The 20,319-nt window shown below is 43.2% G+C and overlaps 1 protein-coding gene across 1 annotated transcript in view; it reads right to left on the bottom strand.

Annotated features, from left to right (window-relative positions):
- Positions 1–20,319, bottom strand: part of LOC115478998 (plexin-A4-like) — a 950,498-nt gene that overhangs the window by 928,223 nt on the left and 1,956 nt on the right.

Genomic DNA, 20,319 nt, shown 5'->3' on the forward strand with positions numbered 1-20,319 from the left:
CGTCTCGTCTTCCGCCAGGGTCGCTTTACTCATACTACCCCCCTCCTCAAGACCCTTCACTGGCTCCCTATCCGTTTTCGCATCCTGTTCAAACTTCTTCTACTAACCTATAAATGTACTCACTCTGCTGCTCCCCAGTATCTTTCCACACTCGTCCTTCCCTACACCCCTTCCCGTGCACTCCGCTCCATGGATAAATCCTTCTTATCTGTTCCCTTCTCCACTACTGCCAACTTCAGACTTCGCGCCTTCTGTCTCGCTGCACCCTACGCCTGGAATAAACTTCCTGAGCCCCTACGTCTTGCCCCATCCTTGGCCACCTTTAAATCTAGACTGAAAGCCCACCTCTTTAACATTGCTTTTGACTCGTAACCACTTGTAACCACTCGCCTCCACCTACCCTCCTCTCTTCCTTCCCGTTCACATTAATTGATTTGATTTGCTTACTTTATTTATTTTTTTGTCTATTAGATGGTAAGCTCTTTGAGCAGGGACTGTCTTTCTTCTATGTTTGTGCAACGCTGCGTACGCCTTGTAGCGCTATAGAAATGCTAAATAGTAGTAGTAGTAGCAATAGTGAGGGACAGGCAAGTTTTGCAGACTCCTGGGAACCTGCCTTCCCCTAGAGACTGAAAACACAATACTGAAGCACCACCCCCTACTGGTTGCAATGCGGTTGGAGGACTCCCACTCAGCTTAGAGGGAACAGCGACCTTGAGCAAGAAAGGAAAACGTGCGAGCTAAAATCCAAATAAATAAATAAATAACCAACAGAGTCTGAATATTTTACTACAGCAGCCCTTTGCCAATTTCTGTTCAAATTCTTTAAGCGAGGCAAAGGATTGAGCTGGAGATAGTTCTACATCATTTTCACTTCGAAATCATATCAGCGAGAGCCACATTCTCAGTAAAATGAAACATTATGGCAGATGCATGCCCACACTCCCCAATACCCCAAAGGAAAAACCATGGAACATGGTAACTTCATCTTCTCTTTAAGTCTGATGGTGTCGGTGAAGGACATTCCACAAGGGCAAGCACTCTTCCCAACTAGTCACAACAGATCAAAACTTCTCTCCACAACCTGGTGCTAGGAACATCCATCACCTGAGTAAGTGAGACAGGTGACATCTTCAACTCTCTAATTCATCAGCCGCTGGGTGAAAAGAAAGGGGACAGGAAGGGAGGCAGCTGAGGCCAAGCATACACACAGAATGCAAATCACACAAGAAGAAATGGGAACTGTTTTAGTTACACATAGCAGAGCCCACCAAAAAGGGGAGAGAGACAGACCGTTCAGCCACGGCAGCTTTCACCAGATGACAAAAGAAAAAAGAAATTCATTTCCATGCAGACTCCGAGTTCCAGAGAGACTGGAAGATGGGGGGAGGTCATTTATATGCATAGACTTTTAAGAAAGAACTACGGACCGACCGACCGAACGAACGTCTAGGCAATAGTCAGATGCCAGATGTCCCAAAAGGGTGTAGCAAAGTACCAAAGTGCTTCTTTATTTTTACTATGAGGAAATTTCTGTAGCCCCTGCCCCTAATTTGGCCTGTGTCTAAAGTGATGGAATGGCGGCTGGACCTGTGTGTCCGGCAATAAAAGTAGGTATATCCATCCTATATTTTGGAGGGAATTATAACGGGCACTGCTGCTCAGGTTCTGGGAGACTGGCGTGGGGGAATTGCTCTTAGCCAGTGCTGGGATGAGAGGTTGTAGAGGTCTGTTGAGCAACAGGGAATGGCCTTGAGGCCTAACCATTAAAGAGGATTTGAAAGAAAAGATCTTAGGAAGGTCTAAAGGAGATTTTTGGATATCCAGCTGGTATTCAAGAACTGCACTTTGCAACAAGTAGTCCGGTGGAGTCCAGTCTGAAGACAGCAAGCTGCAGTGAAGGAAGTTTCTGGGATCAGGAAGGTGCCTCCCAGCAAACCCTGGTGCATCCTGAGCAAACAGAGAAGCAGTAACGAGAGATTTTTGCAATACTATTTTGAGAATTTTGTGTTTTTTCCTTTTCTCCAAAGATGTCTATTTTGAGGAGAGAGATTTGGGGGATTTTTTTTTCGTCTGTGTGTGAAAAGTCCAGAGTACATATACAGCAAAGTACATGGACTAAATGGTAGTGTGAGGTTCTGAGGGTATGTGGAATCGTATTATATTTGTGAGAATCCTTCAGAGAAAGAGACCGCGTTAGGGTGCGCAGTCTAGAACCCAGGTGAAGAAGAGAAGAACCAGGAAGTAAGAGTCAAGTAACTGCTTATTCAAAGTGGACTTTAAGAGCTAATATTCAGCTGGTGACAATCAGTAATTTCCTGATCACCGCCAGCAATAAACCCAAAAATTCAATGCCGTGGCCATGTTCGAGCACAGCATTGAATTTCCAGCTTTCTGGAGCCAGATGAAATGTAGAATCTTTCAAAAAACTCTTTCTACAATAAGAGATGCCGGTACTTCCTACATCAACAGCATTCGATAGAGTACAAAAAATGCTCAAGGGGAGAAAGCCTCGGAGTCCTCCCTCCACTTCTGCATTTTAGAAGAAACCATGATAGGGATTTCATGGGTAGGATATCTTCACAGGCATTTACAGAAGGCAAACGTTGTTTAAGCTGACACAAGTATAAGGACAAAACTCTGGCCACAGTCAGTGCACGTAGAGAATTTAAACAGCTTTAAGACAAGTTTGAAATTTTATGTTTATATGTCACATTTTGTTTGGATCCACAAAAAGCTGGTTCAGTTAGTGCTTTAACAAAATTATCCTCAAGGGTTTTTTTTTTTTTAATGCCTGTGAATTTATCCTACCCACAAAATCCCTACCATTGTTTCTTCCGAGTGAGTGGCCCAATAGCATTCATGTTTGAGCTTTTGGAAGGAAATATAAAACTGAGTTGGGTGGATCCGTGTCTGTCCTGCCCCAGCTGAGGTTCACAACAAGGAGAGATGTCGAACAACAGTAGGTGGGTTACCCCACCTAACGGTTCATCTGAGTCTTCACTCCCTGCTCTAGTGACTAAGGAAGAAGGGTAGAAGGAGAATCTAGTGCAGGGGTTGTGAGCCTGGGCCACAGCTGTCGCTGGCGCATAAAGAAGGAGAGAAGTGCAAACCCATACTGACTGTACGGATCAGGGGGTTGACAGTCTAATCCCACAGCTTCTCAACCCAGTCCTCGAGGCAGGGCCAGTCTTAGGCAGGAGCAACCGGTACAGCCACACAGGGCCTCGTGCTCCCAGGGGCCTTGTGCTCCAAAGTCACCCCCCTTCCAAATCTTGGCCACATTTACTGTGGGTGCAGGAGCAAAACATTTTACTGTTCTGTAGGAGCAGTACAAAGTCTTGCTCCCACAGTAAGAAAAAAAAGAAAAACACGTGATTACTGCAGGTCCAGCGTCTCCTCCTTCTCTCCCTCCTTCCTCTCCTCTTTCTTACCTCCCTTCCCCTCCTTGAAGATCCCCCACAGGCCTGCACCAGGGCCTTCCGTCCTCCTGCTCCTGCCTTCTTCTGTAACTTCCTGTTTTGCGAAACGGGAAGTTACAGTAGAAGGCAGGAGGCAGAGGAGGGAAGTCCCCAGAGTAGGCCTGTGGGGGATCTTTGTGGCAAAAAGAATTCCGGACTCATGTGGGGGGGAAGGGGGCAGTGCTGGACCAGTGCAGGGGAAGGGGGCAGTGCTGAAGGGAGGGAGGTAAGGAACTGAGGGGGCGGGGCAGGGCCCCACTGAACTGATCTGCACAGAGCCCAGCCAGTTGGGTTTTCAGGATATCCACAATGAATATGCATGAGATAGATTTACATACTAAGGAGGCACTGCAAACAAACCTCTCACATGCATGTTCCTCGTGGATATTCTGAAAACCCCCACGACTGGGTTGAGGAATACTACCCTAAGGCACAGAATGTCCTGAAGGAAAACGGGTATGATCAGGGAGACCTTATCTCTGTCGGAGAGAGCCCAAGGACCTGAAAGCTGGAAGCAGAGGAGCTGGTGAGTGCTAACACCCTAAGTAGCAAGGGATAAAACATCCACCCAAGTCTTGTCCATTAACCTGTTCCAAACAAGGAAAATAAGCACTGGGGAAGTTAAGAGAACAAGGAGAGCAAGACAGCAAGAGAGGACACCACCGCCACAAATAAGATAGAGGGAAGTGAAATATACTGGACTTGACCCTTGCCCCAAACTATACTCCAACTGATAAAGGAGATAAGGGCTACAGAGTAGCATTAAGAGGGATAAAGGCACCATAAGAAGCAATAAGGAGCTTATACAGCTATCCAGGCTGTGAATGATGCTTGAGATGGAAGTAGATAATACTGTTCAGATGCCAGCAAGAGGAGAAACTGTTTGATTCTTTTTTGCTATCCCCTCACCTTCTTTTTATGGTCTATGGGGATCATTTTCAAAGCACTTAGACTTACAAAGTTACACAGAGGGGCATAATTGAAAGGGACATCCTCACAGAACGTCCCGATCCAGGGGCGGGGAAACCCATATTTTCAAAATAAGATTGACGTCCATCTTTTGTTTCGATAATACGGTCAGGGACATCCAAATCCTTAAATCTGGTTGTCCCTAGACTTGGTCGTTTCTGATTTTCGGCGATAATTGAAAAACCAAGGACGTCCATCTCAGAAACAACCAAATGCAAGTCATTTGGTCGAGGGAGGAGCCAGCATTTCTAGTGCACTGGTCCCCTGACATGCCAGGACACCAACCGGGCACCCTAGGGGCACTGCAGTGGACTTCATAAATTGCTCCCAGGTACATAGCCCTTACCATGTGTGCTGAGCCCCCAAAACCCACTACCCACAACTGTACACCAATACCATAGCCCTTACGGGTGAAGGAGACCTAGATGTGGGTACAGTGGGCTTGTGGTGGGTTTTGGAGGGCTCGCTGTTTCTTCCACAAACGTAACAGGTAGGGGGGGATGGGCCTGGGTCCACCTGCTTGAAGTGCACTGCACCCACTAAAACTGCTCCAGGTACCTGCATACTGCTGTGATGGACCTGAGTATGACATCTGAGGCTGGCAATCAATATTTTGAAAGATGTTTTCTGAGGGTGGGAGGGAATTAGTGACCACTGGGGGAGTAAGGGGAGGTCATCCCCAATTCTCTCCGGTGGTCATCTGGTCAGTTCGGGCACGACCAGGTAAAGTCATTCAAGTGTTCGTCAGGGACGTCCTTGTTTCTTTCGATTATGGGTCGAGGACATCCTAGTGTTAGGCACGCCTAACTCCCCCCTTCCCTACGCCTCCAACACGCCCCCTTGAATTTTGGCCATCCCTGCGACAGAAAGCAGTGAGGGACATCCAAAATCAGTTTTCAATTATACCGATTTGGACAACCCTGTGAGGACGTCCATCTTCCGATTTATGTCGAAAGATGGGCATCCTTCTCTTTCGAAAATGAGCCCAATAGTGACCTGTGGAACTTTGCAAGTCTAATTGCTTTGAAAATGAGCCCTATTAAGTTTGTTGGTTTTCATACACTAGTGGAGTGCCTATTAAATGGGAGTTTGTAGTTTAAAGCCACAACGATTTTCCATCTTTTCCTGCCTTTTACTATGCCTAATTACTATTCCACTTAACATATTAAGCTCACTAGCGGGGACCCTTTATCAGTCTGTGACCAGTGAGAGAAAGCTGGGAGCACTAAAATACATTTTGGCCATAGACCTTACTATGGGCCCTGTTTACTAAGGGGGTGATTCTATAACTTGGAAGCAAGAAGTGGGCGCCACAATGGGGCACATTTAGCGTCAATTCTATAACACTAGTAAAAAAGCCCCGTTTCTGATGCAAATGAAACGGGGGCTAGCAAGGTTTTCTTCAGTGTGTGCATGTGGGAGTGTATGTGTCCCTGCCCTCTCTCCCTTCCCCTGTGCTGTCTGTTCCCTCCCCCCTCCCCCCTCTGAGTCGAGTCCTTCAGTGTTTCCTGCTGTGCTGTGTTTGTGTTACAGAGAGAGTGAGGGGTTTGCCCTCTCTCCCGTCCCCCCTCTGAGTCCTTCACTGTTACAGAGAGAGCGATTTCATGCTGTGTTTTCCTTCACTGTTTGTGTTACAGTCTACAGAGAGAGCAAGGGCGGCGCAGACACTCATGGGGAAACCAGATATCTCTGCCACTTCACACTTCCGGCTGGAGGCTTCATTTAGAACGTTGGTGGTGCCTTTTATATATAGAGATGTAGTTAAAATTAGTAGATTACAGTAGATAAAGACCTGAATGGTCCATCCAGTCTGCCCAACAGTCATACTCATTATCAATTCATGATTACAAAACTAACAATGAGTGGGGTTTAAAAAAGGTTTGGATGGCTTCCTAAAGGAAAACTCCATAGACCATTATTAAAATGGACTTGAGGAAAATCCACTGCTTATTTCTCAGACAAGCAGCATAAAATGTATTGAACTTTTTTGAGAGAAACTCACTTCAGAATGAGATAACGACGCTAGTAAAATTCAGAAGTGCAGAATTTATAGAGAGGAGGAGGAGTGCGAGTCTATGATTAAAAAGACACACATAAGCTAAGACTCACCGTAAAGGTGAAGTGGAATCAGCTGTGGTGGATATATGAGACTCCCCCTTCATTACTAGTTAACAAAACGATTACCATAAAGGCGATCATTACTCTGAACACATTCTCTACTTCTAGTGAAATTGTAAGTATCCTAGAAATAAGCAGTGGATTTTCCCAAGTCTGTCTTAATAATGGCTTATGGATTTTTATTTTAGGAAATGATCCAAACCTTTTTTAAACCCTGCTAAGCTAACTGCTTTTACCACATTATCTGGCAAAGAATTACAAAGTTTAATTACACGCGTGAAGAAATATTTTCTCCAGTTTGTTTTAAATGTTTTAAATTTCACAAAAAGGGTGGTGGAGGCGTGGAATGGCCTCCTGGTGGAGGTGGTGGAGTCGAGGACTGTTCCAGAATTTAAAAAGGCATGGGATAAGCATGTGGGATCGCTTAGGAACAGGAAGAATTAGGGGTTACAGAGGATGGGCAGACTGGATGGGTCATATGGCCTTTATCTGCCGTCATGTTTCTATGTATGTTTCTATTACTCAGTAGCTTCATTACAGGCCCCCTAGCTCTAGTATCTTTGGAAAAACAAGTGATAAACGTCTACCCATTCCACTCCACTCAGCATTTTATAAACCTTTATCATATCTCCCCTCAGGCGTCTTTTCTCCAAGCTGAAGAGCCCTAACCATGTTAGCCTTTCCTCATAGGAAAGTCGTCCCATACATTTATCATTTTCATCGCCATTCTCTGTACCCTCTAAAAACTGAGTTCCATGAGCAAAAATTTTTTGCCATCTGCTATTCAAGTTAGGTTCCCCTGTGAGCATCACTCACTATTATGCAATATGGTAATTTATTACAGAACACATTCGAAAATGTATTTATTGAAGTGGCATGTTTATTTCAACTATTCAAGCCCCACATGACTGTAAAATAAAAATATTTCCATTTTCAGATGTCATGTTCCACTTCAATAAACAGCCAAAGATGTATGAAGTACTCAGTTTTGTGTCTTATGTTCAGGTCTCAACAATCCACCAGTGCAATGAGGAACTGGATTGCTGTTTGGGAAGAAAGTATCAGTTGCTAAGAAAACCAGTAAGACACATCGGTGATATGATACGGCTGAAAATACACAGAAAACACTGGGTACTTCCAAATTACAAAGCAAACTGTTTCCCTTCTTCTCTTGGTTTTTCACATATTATAAGCACTGTCCAGATTAACACGGATTCCTGACTGTAGATATATTTTAATCCTTAAGTTATGGAGCTGTTCAATGTCTAGCCATTTTCTCATCTTTTTTTTTTTGTTACATTTGTACCCCGCACTTTCCCACTCATGGCAGGCTCAATGCGGCTTACATGGGGCAATGGAGGGTTAAGTGACTTGCCCAGAGTCACAAGGAGCTGCCTGTGCCTGAAGTGGGAATCGAACTCAGTTCCTCAGGACCAAAGTCCACCACCCTAACCACTAGGCCACTCCTCCACTGTTGCTACTATTTGAGATTCTACATGGAATGTTGCTATTCCACTAGCAACATCGGCCCTTGCAGATCACCAATGTGGCCGCGCAGGCTTCTGCTTCTGTGAGTCTGACTTGCAGGACGTCAGACTCACAGAAACAGACGCCTGCGCAGCCTTCTACATGGAATGTTGCTAGTGGAATAGCAACATTCCATGTAGAATCTCCAATAGTAGCAACATTCCATGTAGAATCTCCAATAGTATCTATTTTATTTTTGTTACATTTGTACCCTGCACTTTCCCACTCATGGCAGGCTCAATGCGGCTTACATGGGGCAATGGAGGGTTAAGTGACTTGCCCAGAGTCACAAGGAGCTGCCTGTGCCTGAAGTGGGAATCAAACTCAGTTCCTCAGGACCAAAGTCCACCACCCTAACCACTAGGCCACTCCTCCACTGTTGCTACTATTTGAGATTCTACATGGAATGTTGCTATTCCACTAGAAGTCGGCCCTTGCAGATCACCAATGTGGCCGCGCAGGCTTCTGCTTCTGTGAGTCTGACGTCCTGCACGTACGTGCAGGACGTCAGACTCACAGAAACAGAAGCCTGTGCAGCCTTCTATATGGAATGTTGCAAGTGGAATAGCAACATTCCATGTAGAATCTCCAATAGTAGCAACATTCCATGTAGAATCTCCAATAGTATCTATTTTATTTTTGTTACATTTGTACCCTGCACTTTCCCACTCATGGCAGGCTCAATGGGGCTTACATGGGGCAATGGAGGGTTAAGTGACTTGCCCAGAGTCACAAGGAGCTGCCTGTGCCTGAAGTGGGAATCAAACTCAGTTCCTCAGGACCAAAGTCCACCACCCTAACCACTAGGCCACTCCTCCACTGTTGCTACTATTTGAGATTCTACATGGAATGTTGCTATTCCACTAGAAGTCGGCCCTTGCAGATCACCAATGTGGCCGCGCAGGCTTCTGCTTCTTTGAGTCTGACGTCCTGCACGTACGTGCAGGACGTCAGACTCACAGAAACAGAAGCCTGCGCAGCCTTCTATATGGAATGTTGCAAGTGGAATAGCAACATTCCATGTAGAATCTCCAATAGTAGCAACATTCCATGTAGAATCTCCAATAGTATCTATTTTATTTTTGTTACATTTGTACCCTGCACTTTCCCACTCATGGCAGGCTCAATGGGGCTTACATGGGGCAATGGAGGGTTAAGTGACTTGCCCAGAGTCACAAGGAGCTGCCTGTGCCTGAAGTGGGAATCAAACTCAGTTCCTCAGGACCAAAGTCCACCACCCTAACCACTAGGCCACTCCTCCATTAGTTTTAATGGCCTTCATTAAGAAGAATTTCCTTTCGCAGTCAGCACTGGAAGTTTGAAAAGTTCCACAAACATCCAGTAAAACCTGACCTCAAATGTTTTTATTTGTCCACTTTTCATTTTCTCATATCTAAATAACTTAGGGCCCCTTTTACAAAGGCGCATTAGGCCCTACACACGTGCAATGCGCACCAAGAACGAGACTACCGTGTCCCCCTTTAGCCTTTCCTCATGGGGAAGTCATCCCATCCCCTTCTTTGCACCTTTTCTTATTCCACTATATCTTTTTTGAGATGCGGCGATCAGAATTGAACACAATATTCAAGGTGCGGTCGCACCACGGAGCGATGCATAATGCCAATGCCTACATAATGCGCGAACCGGGTGTATTCTATAACAACGCGCATGCCCATACTGCCTGAATGATTTATTTCCTCCCACGTGCGTCGTTTCTGACCGGCCACCGTGCATGTAGCGCGTGAGCCCTTACCACTAGGATCAATGGGTGGCATTAAGAGCTCAGGCCGGTTTTAAAAAAGCCCCTTTTTGCAGACCCGGTAAAAACTGGCCCGGCGCACACCCAATACATGCGTCTACACTACCACAGGCCACTTTTTACCGCGGCTTAGCAAAAGAACCCCTTAAATTCTGAGTATTGTTCAGAGTTCTTTTCCGAAAAGAGGTTTCTTCTTTGTTAACCAAAGTGCAGTATCCACTGGCCGATCTGGTAAACTGTTGATGTCGAAAGGTAAAATTATTCATATTGGATGGAGTAACGATGAAGCAATCTTTATCAAGTAGAGATTATTCTTCCAATTCATGGTCTGGATCTTTTATCCATATAATCGTATGTCTGCTTAATAAACTGAAGAATGGAAGCTGTGTTAACAGGGGCACTGAAAGATGACAGAAATTCGAATACAGCTTTACTGAAATGAGCTTCCCAATTTTTGCTTTTTTAAACTGAAATGCTTCCATGGTTGTCAAGAAACTTCTCTGAAGTGTTTGCAGAGTTCTGCTAGATCATAAAGGTCGGCAGATTAAGACCTACCCAGTCCATCCAGTCTGCCCAACAAGGAGTTGCCGTCAAAGCCCACTCTAGCCATGATCCTGATCCGTCTTTGCCGTTTATGGGACCCAGACCTTAGAAGTCTGTCCAGCATTGGTCTTGCTTCCCAGCCTCCGAAGCTACCATCAAAGCTCACTCCTGCTATGAGGTCATTGTTTCACTTTGATAGGATTCCATCTTTTTTCCATATAGGGATCCTCTGTGTTTATCCACACGTTCTTAAATTCAGTCACCGTTTTTGTCTTCACAACCTCCCCTGGGAAGGCATTCCTGTGAAAAAAGTATTTCCTGAGTCTCCTAAGTCTCCCACCCTGCAACTTCCAACTTATGACCTCTAGCCCTATCACTTCTCCATCTCTGAAAAAGTTTAGTTTGCATATTAATACTTTTAAGTATTTAAATGTTTACTCTTTCCAAAAATACTAGGACTAGGTGGCATGCAATGAAGCTACAAAGTAGTACATTTAAAACGAATCACAGAAAATATTTCTTCACTCAACGTGTAATTAAACTTTGGAATTCGTTGTCAGAGAATGTGGTAAAGGCGGTTAGCTTAGCAGGGTTTTAAAAAGGTTTGGCCGGCTTCCTAAAGGAAAAGTCCATAGACCATTATTAAAATGGACGGGGGAAATCCACTGCTTATTTCTGGGATAAGCAGCATAACATGTATTGAGCTTTTTTGGGATCTTGCCAGGTATTTGTGACCTGGATTGGCCGCTGTTGGAAACAGGATGCGGGGCTTGATGGACCTTTGGTCTGTCCCAGTGTGGCAATACTTAAGTACTTATGTCTGTATCACATCCCCCCATCCCGCCTTTCTCCTAGGATATACATATTCAGATCTAGTCTCTTCTCATAAGTCTATTGGCACAAGCCTCATATCATTTTTGTTGCTTCCTCTGAAGCACCTCAAGTCTTTTGATGTGCTTAGCAAGCTACGGCCTCCAACTCTCATTATGGATAACCAATGCTACATGATATTCTGTCATGGCGGTATTTATACACTGGGTCATTGCCTTCATCAACTTCTTCTCTGCAATATTTTACCAATATGTTATAGTTCTTGACTAAACCAACTGCAGCAATATTACTCAATAGCCAACTGACCACATTCAGAGGTTTCAATGAAATAGCTTCATAGTCTGCTGCCTTAGCAATTTCATTAAACCCCACTTTTCTCACTCTAGATCTGAAAACAAAAATGTGTAGATGGTGCATAAAAGTGTTTCTACGTCCCTCATTAATTCCTAAATCCCCATGGTGTGCCACAGTTATTTTATCAGATGAGCAGTGTTGGGTATGATTTCAAATCAAGTAAATTGAAATGATGATTTAAAAATGTTTAGCGTGATTTTTTATTTGAAATCAGTCTTTTACCCTGATTTTGATTTTATATTTGAAATCAAATAGTCAAGTGATTGTGTATCTTTTTATTTATTTATTTTCTGCATTTGTATCCCACATTTTCCCACCTCTTTGCAGGCTCAATGTGGCTTACATTATGCCGTAGTGGCGATCGCCATTTCCGGAATGAGAAATACAGAATATTATTGCAATTAAAGTACAGAAAATATAAAGTAAACTAAAAGAAAATAGATAAGCAATTCATTTCAGGTATTTGAGATCACTGGTAATGTATAACGTTCAATAATAATAACGTGATTAAAGTAATCAAATAAAAATAGTTCAGTGTTATTAAATCAAAATTCATTTGTTGATGGACGTTGATTTAACCTTAGGATTCATTACTGTGATGGTCAATAACACCGGTGAGATCTAAACTCGAGCCTAAGCTACCAAAGTCCATAAACCCTATTTATATATTAACTAGGAAAAAATGCCCGTTTCTGAGCGGAATGAAACGGGCGCTAGCAAGGGGCCCCCTCCCTCCGTCCCTGGAAGCTACTTGCCTTGTTCGCTGTGGGCCGTTTCGGCCCTCGAGTGTCAATAGCTCCGCCCTCGATGTCATGACGTTTTGACGCGAGGGCGGTGCAGACACTCCAGGGCACACCGGATATCTCGGGCGCCTCAACTTCCGTGGAGGCTTCAGAACGTTGGGGTTGCCTTTTATATATATAGATTCTTGCCATATATAGACTTGTAATTTGCACATCTATGCTTATCAATATTGATGGATTAGTCTATAATCCTGTCCTGTGACAATTACATTTAACTGTGGTACCTTGCTTTGCCGATTTTCAATTTGAAATCATTTGTTGATTGGCTTCAATTTGAAATCACAACTGGCTTACTGGTTTTGATTTCAAATTAAATTTATTCTTAGGGCCCTGCTTACTAAGGCGCGAGAGCATTTTTAGTTCATGCTAACGCTAGACACACCCATAGGAATATATGGAGGCCTCTAGTATTAACGTGCGCTAATTTTTAGCACATGTTAAAAATGCTGGCGTGCCCACCACGCGACTTAGCAAACAGGGCCCTTAGCAATTTTCATTTTGATTTGAAATCTTTGTGAAAATGATTTTACCCAACGCTGCAAATGAGGAATGGATTGCCACAACATTACATCTTCCAAGTTTCCCTGATGTAAACATCACCATTCTTTTCTTATTGAAATCATTTCCACAACTGAAAGTGCTTGATTGCTGAAACTACTACAGTACTGTCACAAGATACTAATATAATACTTCCAGCACAAGCAGTGGCATGTGTAGGATCACCAGCTTTCCTAAACTGAATATAAAAAAAAAAAAAACAGCATTTTGGGAACAGAAATATCTGTGCTTTTTTCAACTATGAATGTATGAAAAGCTGATTGCTGGATTACACTGAATGCTTCAAATGTAGGAGAGAAATTATCAACATGAGCTACTGTTAACACATGTTATTTTACTGTTAACCCCAGTTATTAGTAACTAGGTCTCATTGTATTAAATGGGACTGTTAAAATAGCATGAATTAGCAGTAATACAACATGTCTTAGCAGTAGCCTGCATTGATAATTAAGTCCCTCAATTAATTCAAATGCATAATTTTTTACTTCAACTGTGCGGAATCTTTGTACATAATTTCTAAGCGATTATGAAATCTGTTGCATTAAGCACCAGTTGGCCAGCTGTCTCCTTTTCTTCTCTCCACAATATTGAGCTCTTAAGGACATCTGAATTAAGCGAAAGGGAAATGGGACTCGATATACCACCTTTCTGAGGGTTTTGCAACTACATTCAAAGCGGTTTACGTATATTCAGGTACTTATTTTGTACCAGGGGCAATGGAGGGTTAAGTGACTTGCCCAGAGTCACAAGGAGCTGCAGTGGGAATCGAACTCAGTTCCCCAGGATCAAAGTCTGCTGCACTAACCACTAGGCTACTCCTCCACTCATTCCACCAATAAGAGCCAACCTCATCAGTGATGTCACAATGGCTAGATTGCCCAATACTTGGCTCACTTCTGATATTGTGATGTCATAAGGGAAAGGGAACTGGAACTTGATATACTGCCTTTCTGAGTGTTTTGCAACTAAATTCAAAGCGGTTTACATATATTCAGGTACTTATTTTGTACCAGGGGCAATGGAGGGTTAAGTGACTTGCCCAGAGTCACAAGGAGCTGCAGTGGGAATTGAACCCAGTTCCCCAGGATCAAAGTCTGCTGCATTAATCACTAGGCTACTCCTCCACTAGCGCCATTCCATGTAGAATCTCAAATAGTAGCAACCACTAGGCTACTCTTCCACTCCTTGGGATTCCGGAATCTTGCTATGCTTTGGGGTTCTACACGGAATGTTGCTACTCTTTGAGATTCAGCATGGAATCTTGTTAATAGGACTTGTTATACTGCCTTTCTGAGGTTTTTGCAACTACATTCAAAGCGGTTTACATATATTCAGGTACTTATTTTGTAGCAGGGGCAATGGAGGGTTAAGTGACTTGCCCAGAGTCACAAGGAGCTGCAGTGGGAATCGAACTCAGTTCCCCAGGATCAAAGTCCACTGCACTAACCACTAGGCTACTCCAATAAGAACAGGTTGGGCCACTCTCTCCTTTTCTCCTGTAGTGAACCTCTTGTATATTGGGGCAGGGGCATGTAAATGCATATAAAGCAATTCATCAGTATATAAATACTATACCGTGGCCTTTATATGCCCTTATATGGAAACATGACTCCCCCCCTAGCAGTAGTACTGTGAGACTACCACTAGGTGTTGCTAGCGCTATTTTGGAAGAAGTCACTAGTGAGGGCAGGTATGACTGAGAATCGCTCCTACCTGCATCACTAGACAACAGGGAATTTTACATAAGAACATAAGAGTAGCCATACTGGATCAGACCAATGGTCCGTCTAGCCCAGTATCCTGTTTCCAAACAATGGCCAAGCCAGGTCACAAGTACCTGGCAGAAAACCAAATCGTGGCAACATTCCATGCTACCAATCTCAGCGCAAGCAGTTACTTCCCCATGTCTGTCTCAATAGCAAACTACGGACTTTTCCTTCAGGAACTGCTCCAAACTTTTTTTAAACCCAGATATGCTGACCACTGTTACTACATCTTCTAGCAAAGAGTTCCAGAGCTTAGCTATTTGTTGAGTGAAGAATATTTCTTCTTATTTGTTTTAAAATGTATTTCCATGTCACTTTGAGTGTTCCCTAGTTTTTGTACTTTTGGAACGAGTAAAAAAAATTTTGATTAACTTCTACTTATTCTACACCACTCAGAATTTTGTAGACCTCAGTCATATCTCCCCTCACCCATCTCTTTTCCAACTGAAGAGTCCTAACCTCTTTAGCTTTTTCTCTTACAAGAGGAGTTCCATCCCCTTTATCATTTTGGTCGCTCTTCTTTGAACCTTTTTTAACTCTGCTATATCTGAACACAACACTTGAGGTGCGATCGCACCATGAAGCAATCTAAGATAGGTATGGGGGGGCCTTCAGTAGGGGAGAGCTCAAGATGGGTTTCACCCTTGAAGGAGCGCTCTGCCCACCGCTCTGGATTTTATGTGCCAGCCCCTTTACTACACAGCCTGGGAATGCTGGGCTGCAGCTTGGCGGTGCGAGGTGGCTCGAAAGCAACATCATTCTTTTATCATGGGTGTCAGCAACCTGCAGTACTGAGATACTCCCATGGTAAAACCAAAGCGTGGAAAAAGCCCACCTTTTACCACACCTTAGTAACTTTCCCCTTAAAGATTTTATTCAGATATCCCTCCTTCAATCCGTTCAGAACGCTGCCGCACGTCTTATATTATGCCAGAACCGATATACTCATATCACCCCTCTCCTCAAGTCACTTCACTGGCTTCTGATCAGATACCGCATACAATTCAAGCTTCTACTCCTTACCTACAAATGCACCCGGTCTGCGGCTCCTCATTACCTCTCTACCCTCATCTCCCCCTATGTTCCCGCCCGTAACCTCCACTCACAGGACAAATCCCTCCTTTCAGTACCCTTCTCCACCACTGCCAACTCCAGGCTCTGCTCATTCTGCCTTGCCTCACCCTATGCCTGGAACAATCTTTGTCAACTCCTACGCCAAGCCCCCTCCCTACCCATCTTCAAATCTCTGCTTAAAACTCATCTCTTCAATGCTGCTTTCGGCACCTAACCTTTCGAGAAATATAGTATGCCCTATCAGATCGACTCTACACCTGTCTTTTAGATTGTACACTTGTCTTTAGGTTGTACACCTGTCTTTTAGATTGTAAGCTCCTTGAGCAGGGACTGTCCTTCCATGTTAAATTGTACAGCGCTGCGTAACCCTAGTAGCACTTTAGAAATGTTAAGTAGTAGTAGTAGTAATATGTGGGGCAGAAGCGGAGCCAGGTTAACGGCGCGGGGGGAGCAAGAGCGGCGCGAGCGCAGACTTCTGCCGGCGCTGGAGCACATTTTCAATGCAACACACTGAGAAGGAAATAGGCGCCGGAGCTGGCAGAACTCCGTTTGGGGGAGCGGCTGCTCCCCTGGCACCCCCCCCCCTGGCTACGCCACTGATGTGGGGTGGAGCATCATCGACCTGCAGAATCCTTTTTTGAGGCGATGCACTGCCATAGAAAATAGCACAGATGAAGAAGCTCTCTATATTACATATGATGAGCAGAAAGGAAACTGTTTTCCTCCCAAGGCATACTCCAGGTCTCTGCTGAGCCTCTCAGCAGCCCTGTACCTCAGCTGCAGCTCTCTGATAGGCTCAGCCGGGGGGGTTAGAAGGCACCTGGGAGCTTTATATCTTGGGTGAGGGGAGAACTAACAAACAAGGAAAGCAGCTGTTTATTGAGACGCAAGTCTTTTTTCATGCTAGGACACATAGCACTAGGTTTGCCAGTTTATATAGCTGTAAGGGGTGGAAGGGGCAAAGCATTTTAAGAAGTTCGTGTTTCTTGAGTGAGACTTATAGGAATGTGTTGCTCTTGAAAAAAACAGGCCAATATTTGAGCCAACAAAAGCTAAAAGATGTTCAAGGCAAGAAAGGATATTAAGACAGAAGTCCAATAAATAATTTGTATTAACTTACTCGAACTGAGCTTAATTAATCACAGAGCGTGTCTTCTCTAGGGTTTCTTATGATCTGTTGAGTAAGGTATTATGCCTATAACAACTGGCTTACTCTTGGTTTAAATCCTATCTCCCTTCTGAGACAAATTTGAGATAAATTAACAATGATTACCCACTCGCTTTCCAAAGAACTGTGGAGAGAAGAGATAAAGAGGGATCCGTCTCTGTTCTGGTTATTATCAGTAGTAAATTTACATATCTGTATACAGAGTGAGCTCAGGGTGTAAGACTAGTCATTGATGGGTTTGGATACGTTTTGAAAAGCAAGGATGGGGACAAGCAAATGGTGTGGTAGTCCATTTCAGGTCTACCTGAGTTTCTAAACCGTAGCCCATGCACAAGACAAAAGTAATCAAGTTAAAAAAAATGTATTGAAAAACACTATGTACAGTCCAGCTGGTTAAAAAATAGATAAATGCAAGTAATACAACCACTGTTAAATAGCACAAACTGATCTTGTCAGAACCTGGCTTGTACTTCAGGACTCCTCTGCCACTACTTTTTCACGTTTGCTATGGACTGAATGAAATCAAACAAAATCAAACATGGAAAAGAAAATAAGATGATACCTTTTTTATTGGACATAACTTAATACATTTCTTGATTAGCTTTCGAAGGTTGCCCTTCTTCCTCAGATCGGAAATAAGCAAATGTGCTAGCTGACAGTGTATATAAGTGAAAACATTCAAGCATTACTATGACAGTCTGACAGAGTAGGAGGATGGGGTGGGTAGGAGGTATGCAATGGGGACATCAAAGCATATCATTGATATTCTAACAGGATGGGTGTGGATAGGTGAGGGGTGGGGTGATCAACAGAGAATACAGCTTTATGGTTTATAATGGGCTAGGAACCCCAGATCCTTGTTAAGTCCTTTCTGTTGGGTGTTAAAATATTCAATCATTCTGACTTCAAAGGTCTTACGTTCTTGTATGTTTTTAAAGTTACCTTTCAGGATTCTCACCTATCCTGTTAGAATATCAATGATATGCTTTGATGTCCCCATGCATACCTCCTACCCACCCCCATCCTCCCACCCTGTCAGACTGTCATAGTAATGCTTGAATGTTTTCACTTATATACACTGTCAGCTAGCACATTTGCTTATTTCCGATCTGATGAAGAAGGGCAACCTTCGAAAGCTAATCAAGAAATGTATTAAGTTATGTCCAATACAAAAGGTATCATCTTATTTTCTTTTCCATGTTTTATTTTGTTTGATTTCTATTGATAACCTTAAGAGTGGACTAACACGGCTACCACACCTCTCTACTATGGACTGAACAAATTCCATGACTTTCAAAACCACCCATTATTACCTTAGACTCAATATGGGAAGCTCTTATGGGTCTAGAAACTTCTTTTTCACAGAAATTGTTACTGGTGACAAGCCTCAAAATTACCATTTCAAAAAATTTCAATCTCGGAAGCAAGAACACTTAAAATTGAGAAAACAACAGAAAAGAATAATGATAACAAAATCTCGTCAACAGACACAGTTTAATTTGATTAAGGAAAATACTTTGTTACATTATAAATCTGAGAATTTAGAAAAATCAACTAAGGGTTAAAACTCTAAGGTTGATTAATTTTCCAAAAATTACTTCGGTCGCTCCTTTAATAACTTTTAAGAAATATTTATCAGAAATACTGAAGATTGTACTGTTTAAAATTAATAAATAAAGTTTGGGGGGAAAAAAAAAAAGAAATACTGAAGATTCCTGAACAGGACTATCCGCCAGTTTCCAAGATATATTATTTACCACCATATAAAAAGGATAAAAAAGAAAATATTAATCAAGTTGAACAAGGAGCAGAAGTTTCATTTGATACATTGAATCTTACACAAATAATTCATGAGGATGAGAAGGGCAGTACACCATCTACTTTAATTGTGACTTTTATACTGGAACCAGATCGTGACTGGATTTTGAGACAATTTTTCCACCATAGGGATGAACTCTTTATGAATAACAAGATTAGAATATTTCCTGATATTGCAAGAGCAACTCAAAAGAGACGTCAATTATTTCTATAACTCCGGCCCAGGGTTTTACAATTGGGTGGTTTATTTTGGCTTAACTTTCCCTGTAAATGTGTATTGAGAATTAATTCAGTTAAGTATATCTTTTATGACCCCTACACACCTGAACTCTTTTCTAGAGTCGAGGGCTGCTATTAATCCTAATCTACAGCCAAGAACATTATCAACATCTACTCCGTGATTATGTATTGTCATGGCACTTTAAGTTTCTCTTCTATTTCCTTGCTTTAATTAGTGGCATACATATTACGTGGAATTGTACCTTGTTCTCTCCTTAAAGTGGTGGACTTGAGATTGGAGGGGCAAATAATATACTGTTTGAATAATTGTTTATTTTGAAATTGTATTGCTTACAATCCTCAATCTTTCAAATCAAGAGTTTTTCTTGAATTATTGTGAATACTTATAAAAATAAAATAGAAGGGTGGTCGATCAAGTCTTTTAAACTATTTTATAAGATACTGTGCCAAATATACAACCCCTGGTAAAAAAGGTGCAGGACTCTACATATTAGTCCCTTGACATACAGAGGGAGCAGCACATTTAGAAAGCGGCATGTGAGGGAAATTAATTTAGAAATCCCCTCCCCCAACACACACACACACAATACATGGGAGTGGCTTTCTAAAATCACTGCTCCCATTGTAGAAGACCCCAATCACAGTCCCCCCCCCCCTCATCTGCACTATGACCTACTGTGGCCAAACACCTTCCTCCACCCCACCCCCAGCACTAAATCCCCCACGGCAACCCTCCATGAGACAAGAAATCCACATCCCAGAACTCCCCACCATGTAGCAAACTTCCCAACCCCTAATCCCCACCCTAGCCTTATTGGGAGGGGTTTTCATTTGCTCCTGTTGTGATGGTCCTAGAACCCCTTACATGAAACCCGACACTTACTGATAGAGGTCAAAGCAGCCATTTTGAGTCCAGAGACTATTGTGGGGGAGCAAGTCGGTATCACTTCCACCAGTAGACACCAGAAACCCATGGTAAAGCCAGAATGGAAATCAGGGAATAGGAGAGGCAGCTATCTGGGGGGTTGGCCTTGTAGGGAGGTTGCCACTGTGGTTGTGACCACAAGGGGGTTCCTGCCTCAGGGATGTTATGCATTCGGGTTTTCTGCCATGGGAGCTTGTGGCCTTAGGGAGTTGCTGCTACAGGAGTCAGAGTGGTGGGTCAGATATCAGGGGAGGGTGATCATAGAGGGCAGCCATTAGAAGGAGGTGACTGGAGTGCCAGATGTCAACATTTACAGCTGCCTCTGCAATATAGACATGGATTCCCAGTATAAAATTAGGAATCCATGTCTGTATTTGTAGGACCGCCCAGGACAACCTTCTCTCC

This window comes from Microcaecilia unicolor, chromosome 10 (genome assembly GCF_901765095.1).
Source record: "Microcaecilia unicolor chromosome 10, aMicUni1.1, whole genome shotgun sequence".
Taxonomy (NCBI): domain Eukaryota; kingdom Metazoa; phylum Chordata; class Amphibia; order Gymnophiona; family Siphonopidae; genus Microcaecilia; species Microcaecilia unicolor.